We start from the raw sequence: 18339 nt of genomic DNA, 5'->3' as shown, positions 1-18339 counted from the left end.
CAGGTTTTGCAATTTCTACAGTGACATGGGAAGGTACCAGGACGGGAGGGTGGGTTGTTGGGGAGCATGGACCTGACCAGGTAGGCCCGGAGGGAACAGTCTTTGCGGAAAGCAGAAAGGGATGGGGAGGGAAATATATCCCTGGTGGTGGGATCCGTTTGGAGGTAGGTCGGCGAATGATGCGGTTTATGCGAAGGTTGGTAGGGTGGAAGGTGAACACTAGGGGCGTTCTGTCCTTGTTACGGTTGGAGGGGTGGGGTTTGAGGGTGGAGATTTGGGATGTGGACGAGATGCGTTGGAGGGCATCTTTAACCAAGTGGGAAGGGAAATTGCCATCTTTAAAGAAGGAGGCCATCAGGTGTGTTCTGTGGTGGAACTGGTCCTCCTGGGAGCAGATATGGTGGAGGCGGAGGAATTGGGAATACGGGATGGCATTTTTGCAGGAGGTAGGGTGGGAAGAGGTGTAATCCAAGTAGCTGTGGGAGTCGGTGGGTTTGTAAAAAAATTCAGTGTCAAATCGGTCCTCATTAATGGAGATGGAGAGGTCCAGGAAGGGGAGGGAGGTGTCAGAGATGGTCCAGGTAAATTTAAGGCCAGGGTGGAATGTGTTGGTGAAGTTGATGAACTACTCAGTCTCCTCGTTGGAGCACCAGGTGGTGCCAATGCAGTCATCAATGTAATGGAGGAAGAGGTGGGGAGTGGTGCCGGTGTAACTATGGAAGATGGACTGTTCTACGTAGCCAACAAAGAGACAGGCATAGCTGGGGCCTATACGGGTGCTCATGGCTACCCCTTTCTCATGCGGTGAGTTACTGTGGTCTGAAAATCTATCACTAGAATAAATGGTGGAAGCAAATTCCACAGTACTTCTCACAGAGACATTAGTTAAATACTTGAAAAGGAAATATTTGCAATGTCCCAGTGAAAAAGCCAGGGAGTGGAACAAATTGAATAGTTATTTCCAGGAACAATGAGGTACAATGGTTTCCTTCTGTACTATCTGACTCTATAATTCCTTTTCATCCCAGTCTAACTGTACTTGAATATTATCTTACATTAAAAATTTATCATGGCATTCACAGCCATTAAAAGCTTCAAAGTACTGTGCAGCCAATATCACGGTTGTAGCGCAAGGTGTACATAAAAAGCAATGTATTGTATAAGGCAATCAGTACCTGAAAGGGTTAACTGACATTGCCAGGTAAGCTCCATTCGTTAAGGTGTAAAGGATTGTTCCAAGGGAGAGCTAACCATTATATCATGCTTCTTCCTCAGTATCTTCGAATTGAGATATTGCATCCCTTGGCATAGTTGGGGCTTAAACCTGAGTACGGAGATTACCACTGCACCACAAGAGCTCCAACCAATGTGTCTTAACTGGCTATGCATCTTGTCCTGAGCTTATTACTAATATTGTGTGTGAGTGTTTAATTAGCTGGAATGTGAACTGCCTCTTGGGGTAAGCATGATGTTTGTTAAGAGAATATCATGTATCTTAGAACTAACAAGCTTATGCAGGGCATTGCTGAGACCATGCTTGGAATATTTTGTGCAATTTTGGTTTCTTATCTGAGGAAGGATGAAGAGAGAAGTGTCATAGAAACCTATAAGATTCTGCCAGGGCCAGATAGGTTAGATGTAGGAAGCATGTTCCTGATTGTGGAGGATTCCAGAACCAGGGATCACAGTTTAAGGATAAGGGCAAAGCTTTTAGGAGAAACTTTTTCACCCTGAGAAAGGTGAGCCTGCAAAATTCACTACCACAGAAAGTGGTTGAGGCTAAAACATTGTGTTGTCAAAGAGGGGAAAGTATGGCTCTTGTGGCTAAGAAGATATGTGGGTGAGGGCGGTATTAGGGTATTGAACTTGATGATCAGCCATGGTCATATTGAATGGCAGAGTAGGCTTGAGGAGTCGAATGGCCGACTTCAGCTCCTATCTTCTATATTTCTATTATGTAATATTTAGTAAACGTATTTCCTGTCCATTAAGATGACCTATTATGAACATCCTTCTTCACATAGATTAGACTAATGCCACCACAAAAGACTTGTAGAGGTAGACCACCTTATCCCATATTATAAGAGGGTGACAGCATTGAGGCCTAAGTTAAACATCTTGTCTGGTAGTGCAGCTGCAATTTTACAGATTTCTTAATTAGAATGGAAAGGAAGAAATGTCATATTGGACTCGAAGTGTTCACCCTGTTTCTCAGTCTTTTGATGCTGCCAGACCCGCTGAGTTTCTCCAGCAGTTCCTGTCCATATTTCAGATCTCACGGATTCACAGTTCTTTGGATTTTTGTTCTCCAGTCCGGAGTGGGACTCGACTTATGAATATTCAATATTCCAGCAAAAAACAATAGCTTTGAGGATCGGCGATTATAACATTGTACATAAAACTGGGTCAGCTAATAAAATAGTTGTTGCAGAGATATGGTATTTATTTGAAACTATCAAAAATTACACTAGGGCTTGGTGTTTATGAAGGAAAGGGTGGAGGAGGCCCCGTGAAGTGTAGGAAATGATTGATAACACATATCAACGCTTGCATTATCAAACTGAAATCTAAAACCAATCTCGTCTCTTTCATCTTTATAATTCTTTTGTTTTCTTTCATCTATTTTAGAAGAAAATTTGTCTGCTTACATGAATTGTGCTCAAAGGATTTAGGTTGCTGTTAAGCTCACTGATGGAGTGTCAGCTGACTTGGCAAATGAGGGAAGATAAGAGCCAACACACTATTAACAATATTTTGCATTTAGATTAGATTCCCTACAGTATGGAAACAGGCCCTTCAACCTAACGAGTCTACACCGAGCCTCCGAAGAGTAACGCACACAAACTCATTTCCCTACATTTACCCCTGACTAATGCACCTAACACTATGAGCAATTTAGCATGGCCAATTTACCTAGCCTGCACATCTTTGGACTGTGGGAGGAAACCCAAGCAGACAGATGGAGAATGTGCAAACTCCACACAGACAGTTGCCTGAGTTTGGAATTGAACCCAGGTCCCTGACACTGTCAAGTAGCAATGCTAACCATTGAGCCACCATGTCACCCATAAATGCCTGTGAACCATTGAGACTCTGGGTCCCTGAAGGCTTGAGATGTTTATCCATGGAACCCCTATGGAAGCAGGCAATACATCAAGCCTACACTGACCATTCCATCCCTGTAACCCTGCATTTCCCATGGCTAATCCACCTAACTTACACATCTCTGTGACTATGGAAGAAAACCCACAGAGACACAGGAAAAACATGCAAACTCCACACAGACAGTTGCCCGAGGCTGGAATTGAACCTGAATCCGTGAGGTAGCAGTGCTAACCACTGAGTCATCATGACGCACACAGTTATAGAGCACTTTTAATGTAGTAAAATGTTCCATGGAGTGTTATCAAAACAAAATTTGACTCTGAGGTACAGAAGGAAATGCTAGAGACTTCAAGCTTGGTCAAAACTGTAGGTGGTAAGGAATATCCGAAAGGAGCAGAGAAAGGCTGTGAGGTTTAGGGAAGGATCTGTAATGCTCAGGACAGTGATGGAGTGATTAAAACACGGGGTGTGAAAAAGGTCAGAACGAGAGAGAGGCAGATACCTTGGATCATTGGAGAGTAAGAGAAGATTACAGCGAGAGGAAGGGATGAGGCCATGAATTTGTAAACACAAGTGAGAATTTTTGTAGGTCAGCGAGCATAAAGGCAACAAATGAGTGGGACTCAATTTGAGTTAGGATTCGGACAGCAGACAATTGGATGAGCTCAAATTTCCAGAGGGATTCAGAAAAAAGATATAGCAGGAGAGCATTAGAGTAATCAAGTGTGGAGCTATGTCCATCGATCATTGAATATTGCAGGACTGGTTGAGAGAGCAGTAAATAAAGCATACAGTATCCTCTGCTTTATCAATAAGAGTGTAGAGTAGAACAGAAAGGAGGTGATACTGAACTTATACCAGACTCGTCTTAGACCTCAGCTGGAGTATTGTGTACAGTCATGGGTGCCACGTTATCGGAAGGATACAAATGCGTTGGACAGAGTGCAGAAGTGAATGGTTGAGGTATGAAAAACTTTAGTTATGAGGACAGATGGAAGAAGTTAGGAGTATTCTCCTTGGAGAGAGGAAGTCTGAGAATTGAAGGTTTCAAAATTGTGAGCGAAGTGGATATAGCACTCAAGGTGAAGCTTGTACAAGAAATAAGAATGAAAGGGCATAGATTTAAAATCATGTGCAAGCAAAGCAAGAGTCAGATGAGAAAAAAACATTTTCACACAGTAAGTAGTTAGAGTATGGAATACAGTGCCTGGAAATGTGGAGGCAGGTTCAACTGAGGCATTTGAGAAGGTATAGGAGTGATTTTAGAAATAACAGTGTGCAGGGATATGGGGAAAAGACTGGAAATTGGCATTAGGTGATAGAGCTAGACCAGATAATAGAGTAGGTGCAGGCATGATGGGTTGAATGTCCTCATTTTGTACTGTAATAATTCTGTGATTCTGTGAATTCTGAGTTAAGAAAAGCATCGGCGGGCGTTTCAGCAGCAGTTAAACTGAGGCAAGGGCAGAGATGGGTGATGTTACAGAGTTGGAAGTAGATGATCTTCAGTGAATAGGGTCTGCCAACCTCCAAGATTAACTTTCACCCCTTGATATCAAAGACTCCAAGGACACTGTCGCGAGCAATCTCCAAGCATTTCATGGAATTCTCTATGAATGTTGTTACCTGTAGGTGATCAAAGTACTGGGGAGGACTAAAGGAGATTAATACAGTGTGCGCCTAGAGGCAGCAACTGAAGAATGAAGTCTGCTCAGTTCCCAGTCATGCAGCTGCATGCTGTAAGTGTGAGATTGGCAAAGGGATGGTGCTGTGCTGCAGCGTGTTCACTCCCTTGACTCCTGACAACTATGACAAGTTTCTGGCTGTGTATCTGTGCTAAACAGCAAGTCAGGACAGAAGTTCACCTTTTAGGTCTGACTGAGGGGACAATGGGCAAACATAGAGCAAGGCAGAGATGCTGTAAGCATCCAAGTGGGTATAAAGTGAGTGTGCCCCAAGACAGTGGGTGAGCATCCCTGAGGTGCAACGTGGTCCAGTCCGGGAAATGAGAACCTGCCCTCCCCCTCTGTAAGTGTCCTGGCAGCAGTATTGCAATGAGAGATGCTCATGCATCCCTCGCCTCTGACCTATTTTTATAGTCGCTGTATGTATATATGTCTAATTAAATTCACTTCCTGGTCAATGGTAATCCCATGGATGTTGATCATGGAGTGTTCAGAGATGGGAATGCTATTGAATGTCCAGGGTGAGACAGTAATTTAAGTGGTTCTGATCTGTTGTCACTGTAGGAAACATTGCAGCCAAGTTAAACAGGAGGAGCAACAGACACTTAACAGTTAACTTGCTAACCAATGTTAGTTGGGAAAGCAGAAACATCTGTTGCTCTTTGAATAGTGACATGATAATTTTCACTTCCCCCTGAGAGCACAGGCAGGGTCTCTGTATAATGCCTCATCTGTAAGGCGGTTGAGGAGCACCACTGCCCTCGAACCCCACCCTTCTAATCGTAACAAGGACAGAACTTCCCTGCTCCTCACCTTCCACTCCCCCCCACCCTCCGGATACACAGCATCATCCTCCTCCACTTCCCCCACCTAAAACAGACCTCATGACTAGGAATATATTTCCCTCCCCACCCCTATCTGCATTTCAGAGAGACCTTTCCCTCTGCGACTCCCTTGTCAGATTCATGCCCCCTCCCTGCCGCCCAACAGCCCCCACCCTACTCCCAGCACCTTCCCTTGCCAACACAAAAATTGCAAAACTTACACCCACACCTCCATTCTCACCTCCGTCCAAGGCCCCAAAGGATCCTTCCACATCTGACAGTGATTTGCCTGTGCTTCCACAAACGTCATCTATTGTATTCGTTGCACCCGATGTGGTCTCCTCTACATCGGAGAGACAGGACGCCAACTAGTGGATTGTTTCAGAGAACATCTATTGGACACCCCACCAACTAACCCCACTGGCCCATGGTCGAACATTTTAACTCCTCTTCCCACTCCACAAAGGACATGCAGGTCCTGGGTGTTATCCATCATCAATCCCTAACCACCCGACACCTGGAGGCAGAACACCCCATCTTCCACCTTGGGGCCCTCCAACCACATGGGATCAATGTGGATTTCACCAGTTTCCTCAATTCCCCTCCTCCCACCTTATCCCAATCTCAAGCCTCCAACTCAGCACCACTCTCTTGACCTGTCCATCTTTCTTCCCATCGATCCGCTCCACCCTCCTCTCTGACCTATTTCCTTCTCCCCCACCTTTATCTACCTATAGCATTCTCAGCTACCTTCCACCCAGCTCCACCCACTTCCCATATATCTTTCAGCCCCCCCGACCCACCAACCTCATTCTTGATGAAGGGCTTATACCCAAAGCATCAATTCTCCTGTTCGTCGGATGCTGCCTGGATTTTCCTGTTCCTCGGATTCTGCCTTACCTGCTGTGCTTTTCCAGCACCACACTGTCAAGGCCACAACATTATTTGATTTCAAAAAGGATTTGGATGTAGCATGTAGGGATAAAGAGAATCAAAGAATATGGGGAAAATGTAGGAATTGGCAATTGAATCGAATAATCAGCCAATCAAACAACTAATGTTCTACTGACATCAAATTGATTTCACAAGAGCGTGCCTTATGTAATGGAACAGACTTATTCCTCCCAATTGCAGAAGTGAGACTTGCAGGATTTTTTTCATCAAACAGCAAGATGTCAGAGATTGCTGTGCATTTGTGTTGGCTGTATGCCAGGATATGAGAAACTTCGGTGGAAAATGCGTAATCGGAACAAGTGAAAAAGAAAACCTGTCTGTTAACCCAAGTTTCAGCACTTAGAAATGGAACTGAATGGATTTCTATTCATTCTATTCCCCTGCTCTCATCTTGTAGACCTGTAGATTTATTTCCCTCAAGTGTCCATCCAATTTTACTTTGAAATCATTGGTTTTCTTCCCTTCCACTAACGTCATCGACAGTGAGTTCCAAATCATTGGCTCATGTTCTGTTCAAAACATTCTTCCCCACATTCCTTGCCCAAAACCTAAGATCTGTGTCTCTTAGTCCTTGTACCATCAGTCAAAGGAACAGCATTTCTTCATCTATCTAGTCTAAATCTTATATAATCTTATACACCTCTGTCAAATATAATCTTATATACCTCTATCAATTATAATCTTATATTCCTCTGTCAAATATAATCTCATAGAATGATATCAAATCTCCCTTCAATCTGTTTTCCTTCAGAAAGAACAAACCCAGTTACTTCCACCTAATCTTTTCACTAAAATCCCCCATTGTTGGAAACATTCTGGTTAACCTCAACTGCACGTCAAGGACTCACACATCTTTCCTACAATATGGTGACCCGAAACTGCTCACACTGCTCTCATTAAAATTTCATCAGTCTTGGTCGTAGTGTTAACAATGGAATTCCAGAAAAAAAAATGATAGGAGTTATACGAATGTGTCTTCAGTGGGCTTGGATGTCAAATCTATTGGGTTATAACTGGGGGTGTAAAGTTATTATGGTGAGGCAGAAAAGACAAGGTCTTTTCCCTGGGGTGGAGGAGTCTAGAACTAGAGGGCATAGTTTAGGGTGAGAGGGGAAAGATATAAAAGGGGCCTGAGGGTCAACCTTTTCACACAAGGGTGGTGCGTGTATTGAATGAGCTGCCAGAGAAAGTGTGGAGGCTGGTATAATTGCAGCATTTAAAAGGCATTTGGAGGTTATATGAATAGGAAGAATTTAGAGGTATATGGACCAAATGCTGGCAAATGAGACTAGATTAATTTAGGATATCTGGTTGGCATGGACAAGTTGGACCAAAGGGTCTGTTTCTGTGCTGTACATCTCTATGACTGTATGACTTTATGATATCTAGTTAATGCTGCATTGGCTAACAAAAAAATGCAGAATTACTTGAATGGTTGAATGTGCTACTTAGCTTCATTTAACACAGGGACCAACAAGATAACAAAATGCTTAGAGATATAGAAGGCAATTCAGCTCATCTTAATTTACTAATGCAGAAGCACACTACAGTTCACCTGCTCTGTTAAATATCTATATGATTCTACAATGGGTTTGGGAGCTTTGCTTCCGCCAAACCTGGATCCCCCTTTGTTGTGAAGATGAATTTCTGATATTAGTTTTGCACGTGCGTTTTGTGATTTTATTGTGTTTGTTGCTCTAAATTATTTTCAAGTGCTATTGTGGATTTTGCTTTTTGAGCTAATCGCAACTTGCCTGTGTCCAAACAATTATCTCTCCAAAGCTATCCTATTCATGCTGTAATCTTCAAATCTCTCTTGTCTTTTGTCTGTTATATGACACTAGGGTTGAGTCTTGTCAAACTGAGAATATAGGACATAGAACAGTACAGCACAGGAATGGGCCTTCTGGCCCATGATGTTGTGCCGAACATGACGCCAAATTAACTAATCCGTTCTGCCTGTCCTTGGTCTATATCCCTCCATTCCTTGCATATTCATGCCTAAAAGCCTCTTAAACACCCCTAGCATATCTGCCTCCAGCAAGAGTTCTCCAATTTCAAATAACCTCCATCCCCATCCCCCGATTCACTTCCCTCCCACTCCCCCTCACTGTCACTGCTCCCTGCCACCAACTGTATCCTTTCTTCCCATTGACCAATCAGGTTGTACCCTCTACCTGTCTTCACCTACCCCCACTTCACCACCCTGCCCCCACCTCCCCCTTTACATGCAACTCCTTCCATACCAACCCTAAGTCCTGAAGAAGGGTTACACCCGAAACGTCGACTTCTCCACCTCCTGATGCTGCCTGGCTCGCTGTGTTCTGCCAGCCTCCTGCCTGTCTACTTTGTATTCCAGCATCTGCAGTTGTTTTTATCTCTATCCACCACCACCCCTGGCAGCGCGTTACAAACTCCTACCACTCTTTGTGTAAAACAATTTGCCTTTTTCATCTCGTTTGAACTTGCCTTTTTCACCTTAAATGCATGCCCCTAGAATTATATAACTTCTGGACATTATCTCCAACATTCAGTCTGCCTTGTTTCTTGGTGACCAGAACTGACAATTGAACATGCTGTTTGGCCAGAGCACACTACAATTTGATCAGGCCTTCTTCCAACTTTATATTCGATTGATCTAACTATTTAGTTCAACATTTCATTAACATTGCTGAATGCCTTGCTCAGAAAAATGGAGCTGTCCTGGGAATGCTGGGACATCGGCGCAACATCGTGGGCCCAAGGGCCTGTACTGCGCTGTATTCTTCTATGTTCTATGTTCTATGTTCTTCTCTGGCTACTCCAACATCCCATAAAAATTACTTTTATTTCACAAGAACACTGTTTTTCCCTTGCATTGAATTATGCTAATTTATCCACACAAACTTTGTCCAACTCATTCTGTAATCTTTGGGCTCTTCCTATTTTATTAAAAGTGGCAAATATGACTGTTTTATCCTTATTTTATTAAATCCATTAAAAACTTCTGTCAAACTGATATAACTCCTCGTAAAAGATTAGAAATTATAGAATCCCTATAATGTGGAACCAGGCCATTCAGCCCATTGAGCATACCACCCAGACCCAATCCCTATCCTATCCCTATAGCCCTGCATTTCCCATAGCTAATCCACCTAGCCTGCCCATTCTTGGACACTATTTAGCATGGCCAATCCACCTAATCTGCACATCTTTGGACTGTGAGAGGAAACCAGAGCACCCAGAGAAAACCCACGCAGACACAGAGAGAATTTGCAAACTCCACACAGAGTTACCCGAGGATGCAATTGAATCCAGGTCACTCGTGCAGTAAGGCTGTGGCGCTAACCATTGAGCTACCATGCCACCAATTATGGTTATTTCTTTCAGAGATAAGATTTCCAGGTTGTGTGATGTTCATGGAATTTACACAATTTTGGTTTGGAAAAGGGAAACAATGGAAGTCATCTTTCAGAAACAGTTTCTGGATTGCTGTAGATTGCATGTATTGCAAACTAGTCCAAGGAGGGCAAATTTTGTCATCATAGGTTCTTAGATTATTGTGAGTCAGGGTTTATCACATTATTACTGTGTCTTGGGCACCTATATATGTACACCCTTTGTGGTGAGGACAATTCTTTTTATGTGCACATAATAGGAGCTGTCTGCCAAGGGGTGGCACTGTGGTTCAGTGGTTAGCACTGCTACCTCACAGTGCCAGGGACCTGGGGTCGATTCCTGCCTCGGGCAACTGTCTATGTGGAGTTTGCACATTCTTCACGTGTCTGTGTGGGTTTCCTCCCACAGCCCAAAGATATGCAGGTTAGGTGGATTGGTCAGGCTAATTTTCCCATGGTGTTAGGTACATTTCTTAAGGCTTAATATAGGGTAGGAGATTGGGTGTGGGTGGGTTATTCTTCGGAGGGTCGGTGTGGACTTGTTGAGCTGTAGGGAATATAATCTTTTGTAAACAAAGTGCACTAGCAAACCAGAGAGTCAATCTAGTCAGCAATGTTATTGACCAATCACTTGTTAGAGCCATTTCACCCCCGCGACTTGCCACACCTTGATCTTGGTATTAGCCAGAAAAGGAATTGATGTGGTTCGATTGACGTGACAGGGATGTATAAAGTTATGGGGGGGCATTGGTTATGTAGACATGCAGGAACCTTTCTCTTTGGTAGAAGTTTCAAAGACCAGGGGCATGGATTTAAGGTTAAGAGGCATGGGGGTGAATGTGAGGAAAAATGTTTTTGCTTAGAGCGTGCTAGAAATCTGGAACTCACTGTTTGTAAGGTTGGGTAGACGCAGGTACTCTCAGAACAATGAAGCAGTATTTAGATGTGAACCTGGAATACTGAGGCAGAGAAGACCATGGCTGAACGCTGGAAAGTGGGGTTAGAATGCTTGGGTGCTTGTTTTGACCAGAGCAGACTCCGGGGCCTTTTCCTGTGCTGTAGACCTCTATGACCATGACTCTATTAATGCATCCACAATCTAGGCAACATTGAAAATCCATCAAAGGTATGGATTTCTGAATGGTGAAAGTGTCTGAGGAGAGCTTACACAAATTGAAATCCAATCCAAAGACGCACAGGTTAGGTGAATTGATTTTGCCTGTCCTCGGATGCTGCCTGAATTGCTGTGCTCTTCCAGCACCATTGATCCATACTAAATTGCCCATAGTGTTCAGGGATGTGTAGATTAGATGCATTAGTTAGGAGTAAATGTAAAGTAATAGGGTAGGGGAATAGATCTGAATGGGTTACTCTTCGGAGGGTTGGTGTGGACCTGTTGGGCTGAAGGGCCTGTTTCCACACTGTAGGGATTCTGTGATTCTATGATTTGATGAAATTACCTTCATGGAAGGAACAGCTAAACCCAAAAAAATGGACTGGGTGCATGGTTTATAATCTTTTCTCAAAGAGAGATTGCAGTATATATTTCTTTGATCCACTGTCTATACAAACACTCACTGTCAGTGAAATAAAATTGTTTAACAGATCATACACAAAGATTCTGGAGTACAAGTGAGCAAGGCTAGATATCCATTTCAGACCTGATAGGGCTCGAGGAAGTAAAATAGAAGGATGTTTTTATGGAGCAGAGCCACTGGCATTGACAAGGTACACCGGACAGCCAACTTCTGTGCTATAGGTAATTCTATTGTTACATTCTGATGTTCCTTTATTGCAAGATTGGGCAGTTCAGGCGCACCCATGTATCGAAATCAGTCAGACAGTGTCCACCAGCTGCTTTCTGTTCTTCTGCCCATTTCAAATCCATTCTCTGCATTTATCCTGATTCTCTACGGCTTAGACTTAACTAACAGTCTTTTGCAGAGGATGTCATACTTACAATGTTGATTTATATTCAGTTTAGGACTTTCCTGATTGTCTAGCAGGGATGACACATCTTTAAAGACGTGGGTTGAGGAAGTTGGTTAGCCATGATCCGTCTCTATGAATCTGCACCATTGCTTGTTACTTGCTGTTATAGAAAATTACATAATTACATCTGATCATTTCTTCTTGCTAAAAAGAAGTCGATATCAAACAAAAGGCTCACAAGAGATCTGAATGAAAAAGAGTACAATGTATGAGCTGCCAGAGGAAGTGGTGGAAGCTAGTATAATTGCTACATTTAAGAGGCATTTGGATGGGTATACGAACAGGAAGGGTTTGGAGGGATATGGGCTGGGTGCTGGCAGGTGGGACTAGATTGGGTTGGGATATCTGGTGGGCTTGGACGGGTTGGACTGAAGGGTCTGTTTCCATGCTGTACATCTCTATGACTCTGTTAGTTCCAAATATGGAGATGAAATTCAGTTCACTTTCTTTAGATTCCTCTCTTGTTATGCAATAAAAAGATATGCATTTGTTATGGCTAGTTTCTCGATTCATAAGCTTTTTCTCACAGACCTTTTTCTTTAAATATTTCCCGATAGAGAAGTCAAGGTGAGGAACCAGAGTCCATAGTCTAGAGATTGACCAAAATGATGAGACCAGAAAATTCCCTGTGATATTAATGAGCCTGGGTTTTTAAAAGTTTAAAAGGACAAGAACAATAATGGTCCCCTCCAAGTCAGGACATAACCCAAAATGTTAAAGAGTTGTCCCAACCAGCTCTACTGTGGGAGCATGATTGAGGGTGGGTGGGGAGGGGGGGGGGGGGGAGGGGGAGGAAGTGAATGGAGGGGGAGGCATGGGGGATGGGGGAGCAGTTCAGAGAGCTGACCACCACCACATGGCGTTTGGTGAGTGAATGAAGTCTTTCCATTGTTGCCCATGTTCGGAGAACAACCTCTTAAAAAAAGAGAGTGGAGCAGAGAATTTGAAGATTATGATGGACAAAAAGTGAATGTCCAGAGCGGCATGGAGTTATAATCACACTAATTGTGAAAAAGCGACATGGGCAGAAATATTGAGTGTACGGATTTGAAAGGAAGATTGAATGATTGTTAAGTAACAAGCTTATTTTGTGATTGGTATGAGTCTGACCACAATATTGGGATGTTGGCAGCAGTTCATCAGAACCATGAACATGTACTTAGAGAACCGGAGATAGAGATACTGCTGAGATAGAGATACTTCAATGTAAATGATATTGAAATTACAGCGTGAGCAGATCATACAATTGAGCTCTGGTGTGCAAATTTTTGCATGAAATGGGAAGACTATTAAAATATTTTCTTATCTCATAAATGCTGTGTGGAATTTATTCTGTCCAGGCAAGATGACATGATGGTGTAGATTGCTTGTTTTTAGAGGATAGGCAGGGATTTTCCAAGGTATTTTTCCTGTGACAGACCTTGATGTTTTTTCCTGCAATTCTTTTGTGTTTCCCGAGTATGTGTCCCATGGTCTAGCTTGAGGAATGTTTTACAGTTTTTGGTGGTGATGTTCAGCTTCCTGAATGAACTGCTCCCCCGACTCCATCCATCGATTTTATTTGTCCCGGTACCCGTAGTGTAACATCAGAACCACAGAATGCTTGCAGTATAGATAGAGGCTATTTGGCCCATTGCCTCTATGATGGCTCTCTGTAAAAACAATTCAGTTAATGCCACTTCCCCGACTTCTATTCTATCACCCTACAATTTATATTTTTCTTTTTTGGATCAATATCCAATTTTCTTTTGTAAGCCACGGTTAAATCTGTCTACACTACACTCACAGTCTATTCCTGGTTGCAGGCACTTGTCACTCTTTTTCTGTTAATCTGCTCTCATCTCAGGATAACAGGCTCTGTTTTACCAAACTACGTAATGAGACAGTGCAGACTGTGATCCCAGAGCCATTCTCAGACCCAGGAAGGACAGTAGAAAGCAGCTAGAGTGAACCTCTGATATTTTCTGTCTGCCTGTTGTGTGTTTTATTTTCAGTAACCCAGTAGACTTCAGTCAGGTACAGTCACAGTTACTGTGACTGCACCAAAAAGGGTAGTCACCACCACATGTTGCATCAAACACCCTCACATTATGAACTGATGAACTGAGCAATGCCCTGACTGACTCTGACTTAGAGTCATAGAGTCATACAGCATGAAAACAGATCAAATTTCCCAACCTAATCTAGTCCCATTTCCCTGTGTTTGGCCCAATCCTTCTAAACCTTTCCTATCCACGTACCTGTCCAAATGTCTTTGAAACGTTGTAACTGTACCTGCATCTACCACTTCCCCTGACAGTTTATTCCACATATAAAACACCCACTGTGTGAAAAGATTGTCCCTTGAGTTCATTTTAAATTTTCTTTTCTCACCTTGAAATTATGCCCTCTGATTTTGTGCTTCCCCCATCTTAGGGAAAAGAACTTTGCTGATTTTATTCACCTCTAGAAGGTCACCCCTCAATGTCCTACAATTCTGTAAAAAAAGCCCCAGCCTATCCAGACTCTCCTTAGAACTCAAACCCTCCAAACCTGATAACATCCTGGTCAATCTTTCTGAACCCTCTTCAGTTTAATAGTACAACAGGGTGATTAGAACTATATACAGTTCCCCAGACTTGGCCTCACCAACATCCCATACAGCCACCATATGACATCCCAACAATGATTGTTTATCATTAAATCTTTTTAATGAGTAAAGGATGCAAGGAGATTTGGATCTCTGTACTCCCCCAAGCTGTGATGCTTAAAAAGTTCTGACTATGAGGATCAGATTTTTCATTCAAATAAAAGCAATTCCAGGAAAACCAGTTATCAGTTCAGCCAAGCCTCTGCTCTGCTATAACCAAAGTTGTTCTTTGCTTTGTTCTCAGATTCTGTGGTACCTCTAGCTTGTCCCTCTCTGTGGTCAGAGCCACACTTATAGAAGGTGAGCAGACATTTTAAAGATGAATCGGGTTTTCAATTTGCCACAAGACTAGCACTGTGCCATGGTTTCCTGTTGTCAAGTGTTTCCAATTCAAGAGTGGCTGACCTGTAGTGGTCATTTGCAAGATCTGGATTCCAAGCTAAAAATATACCTGAATAACGTTTTTCATTCACAGGATGTGGGCATCACTGGCAAGGCCAGCATTCTCTAATTGCCCAGAGGGCAGTTAAGAGTCAGAGTTGAGAGTGTAGTGCTGGAAAAACACAGAATATGGCTTATGCCCGAAGCGTCGATTTTCCTGCTCCTCGGATGCTGCCTCACCTGCTGTGCTTTTCCAGCACCACACTCTCGACTCTGATCTCTAGCATCTGCAGTCCTCATTTTCTCCTAGGCAGTTAAGAGTCAACCACATTGCAGTGGGACTGAAGTTACATAGTCACCAGACTATGTAAGGATGGCCAATAGTGAACGAGATGGGTTTTTCCCCTGACAACAGTTTCGTAGTCATCATTAGACCCTTAATTCTAGATACGTTATTAAACTCAAATTCAAACCTGAACATTACCTGGGTCTCCGGATTAATATCCTATTGCTAATACCACTCGGCCATCAACTCCCTAATTCTTTCTGGTTCATTTGCCAATTACCTTATATCTATGTCCTCTGGTCCTAATCAACCTGCCTGTGAAAATTGTTCTTTCTCATTTATTCCACCAACTCATAATTCTGGTCATCTTTATTAAATCTCCTGAAAATATTCTCTGCTTGAAGGAGAGCAAGCTTATTTTTCCAAGTTTCTCCAAGTCAGAGCAGTTGCTGACTGTGGTGTGGCAGTTTCGACTCAATTCTTGGTGATTCATTTGTGAAGGATTTTGTTTTGTAAATAAAAACTAACATTTGCTCTGACAAATTATCTTTCACCCTTTGAAGATGTGCTAATGTGGTTTTCAATCAATTACGCCCCTTTGAGTTGCAGTGACTTTTGTAATGTAGGAAATGTGGCTGCCAGTTTGTGTCCAGCAAGATTCCATAAGTAGCAGAGCTTTACAAGTTATTGAAGAGTAGGAAACATAATTTATGAGAAATCTAGGTGCCCTGTAGACCTACTAGACTCGAGCTACTCTCTCATCAGGGAGTGTGGTGGTTTAACCTGAGGGTCAACGCACCTCATGTAAGGGGCAAATCATAAGGTCGTACAGCACGGAAACACACCCTTCATTCCAACTCATCCATGGTCGGTCACATTTCCCAAACTATACTCGTCCCATTTGCCTTCGTTTGACCCATACACCTCTAAATCTTGCCTATTTATGTACTCGTCCAAATATCTTTTAAATGCTGTAACTGTACCTGCATCTACTATTTCCTCTGGCAGCTCAATCCACACACGAAACACCCTCTGTGTAAAAATGTTGCTCCTCAGGTCCCTTTTAAATCTCCCTCCCCTCATCTTAAAATATGCCCTCTAGTTTTAAACTTCCCTAACCCAGCAAAAAGACGTTTGCTATTCACATTAGCTATGCCCCTCATGACTTTATCAACCTCTATAAGGTCACCTCTCAACCTCCTTCGCTCTAGTGAAAAACGTCCCAGCGTTTTTTACAGCTCATATCATCCAGTCTCAGCAACACTTTGCTGCACCCTTTCCAATTTAGCAATATCCTTCCTATAGAGGGGTGAACAGAAATGTACACTGTATGGAGAATCCTTCACGCTAATCTCAGTTTGTGAGGGAATTAACATACATTGTTCATATTACTCTGCATTACAAATCAGCCATCCAGCCAACTGAGCTAACTGTCCAAACCTAGGTCTATCAAAAGCCAATGTGTGATAAATCACCAAGGCTAAAACAGGAAGGACACAAATGTAAAGTATTGATTAGGCAATGCAATGGTGGAGTTTCGAAACCTGTTTTGTATTAGGAAGGTTGGGAAAGAATGAGTTAACCTGGGAAAATGCCGCTTATTCTGAAACATGATGTGATGCTCATGTTAGGAAAACGTGAGGACTGCAGATGCTGGAAACCAGAGTTCAGATCAGAGTGGTGCTGGAAAAGCACAGCAGGTCAGGCAGCATCCGAGGAGCAGGAAAATCGACGGTTCGGGCAAAAGCCCTTCATCAGGAATGGAGGCAGGGAGCCTCCAGGGCGGAGAGATAAAAAAATGATGCTCATGTTTCTGATGCTTGGAGCTGTAGTGCGTGTTGTTAATAAAGTGCTAGCATTTGGAGAAAAAAAATGCAGATTTAATAAACTTCAAAGAATCTGCATTCTGCTGGTTGAATGGGATTAAGTAAGTATCTAATGAGCATTGATTTATTTTGTTTTAAGTGTTCCTTCATCAGACACAGGTGTCGTTGGCTAATTGCCCTTGATAAGGTGATGATAAGCTGCCTGAAACAGAGAACCATACAGCACAGGAATAGGCCCTTCAGCCCACCATGCCTGTGCTAACCATGATAGGATTCTAAACAAATTCCATCTGTGTACACTTGGCCTGTATTCCTCTCATCCCTGCCTGTTCATATGTCTGTTTAAATGCCTCTCACATTTTGCTAACCTATTTGCTTCTACCACTTCCCCTGGCAGCACAATCCAGGCACCGACCACCCTTGTGTAAAAATGTGCCTCACACATCTTTAAACTTTCCCTCTCTCACTTTAAACCTGACTTTAGTGGGCAGCAGGACAGCTCAGTGGTTAGCACTGCTGCTTCACAGTACCAGGCTCCCAGGTTTGATTCCTTCCTCGGATAACTGTCTGTGTGGAGTTCGCACATTCTGCGTGGGTTTCCTCCGGGTACTCCGGTTTCCTTGTCCATGCTAAGTTGCCCATAGTGTTAGGGGCATTAATCAGAGGGAAATGGCTCTGCGTGGGTTACTTTTTGGAGGGTCAGTGTGAACTGGTTGGGCCGAAGGGCCTATTTCCACACTGTAGGGAATCTAATCTAATCTATGCCTCTCAGTAATTGACATCTTTGCCCCAGGATAAAGACTCTAACTATCCATGCCTCTCATAATGTTATATACTTTTAACAATAGACAATAGGTGGAGGGGTAGGCCATTCTGCCTTTCGAGCCTGCACCGCCATTCAATATGATCATGGCTGATCATCCTTAATCAGTATCCTGTTCCTGCCTTATCTCCATAACCCTTGATTCCACTATCCTTGAGAGCTCTATCCAACTCTTTCTTAAATGAATCCAGAGACTGGGCCTCCACTGCCCTCTGGGGCAGAGCATTCCACACAGCCACCACTCTCTGGGTGAAGAAGTTTCTCCTGAGCTCTGTCCTAAATGGTCTACCCCGTATTTTTAAGCTGTGTCCTCTGGTTCAGCACTCACCCATCAGCGGAAACATGGTTCCTGCCTCCAGAGTGTCCAATCCTTTAATAAGCTTAAATGTCTCAATCAGATCCCCTCTCAGACTTTTAAACTCAAAGGTATACAAGCCCACTCGCTCCAGTCTTTCAG

The 18339-nt window shown here is 43.1% G+C and overlaps 1 protein-coding gene across 3 annotated transcripts in view; it reads left to right on the top strand.

Moving 5' to 3' along the window:
• The window catches only part of LOC122550917 (P2Y purinoceptor 8-like), a 75890-nt gene that overhangs the window by 41631 nt on the left and 15920 nt on the right, over window positions 1-18339 (top strand). The window contains exon 2 of one of the 3 annotated variants that reach the window (XM_043692363.1): window positions 14811-14866. The exons of the other annotated variants lie outside the window; for them this stretch is intronic. The gene's annotated coding sequence lies outside the window, so the exon portion shown is untranslated. The remainder of the gene's footprint in view (window positions 1-14810; window positions 14867-18339) is intronic. 3 annotated transcript variants of the gene reach the window in all.

The sequence above is a fragment of the Chiloscyllium plagiosum genome, chromosome 6, assembly GCF_004010195.1.
Source record: "Chiloscyllium plagiosum isolate BGI_BamShark_2017 chromosome 6, ASM401019v2, whole genome shotgun sequence".
Lineage (NCBI taxonomy): Eukaryota > Metazoa > Chordata > Chondrichthyes > Orectolobiformes > Hemiscylliidae > Chiloscyllium > Chiloscyllium plagiosum.
Note: the sequence above shows the minus strand (reverse complement) of the source record. Positions and strands in the feature narration are given on the sequence as shown.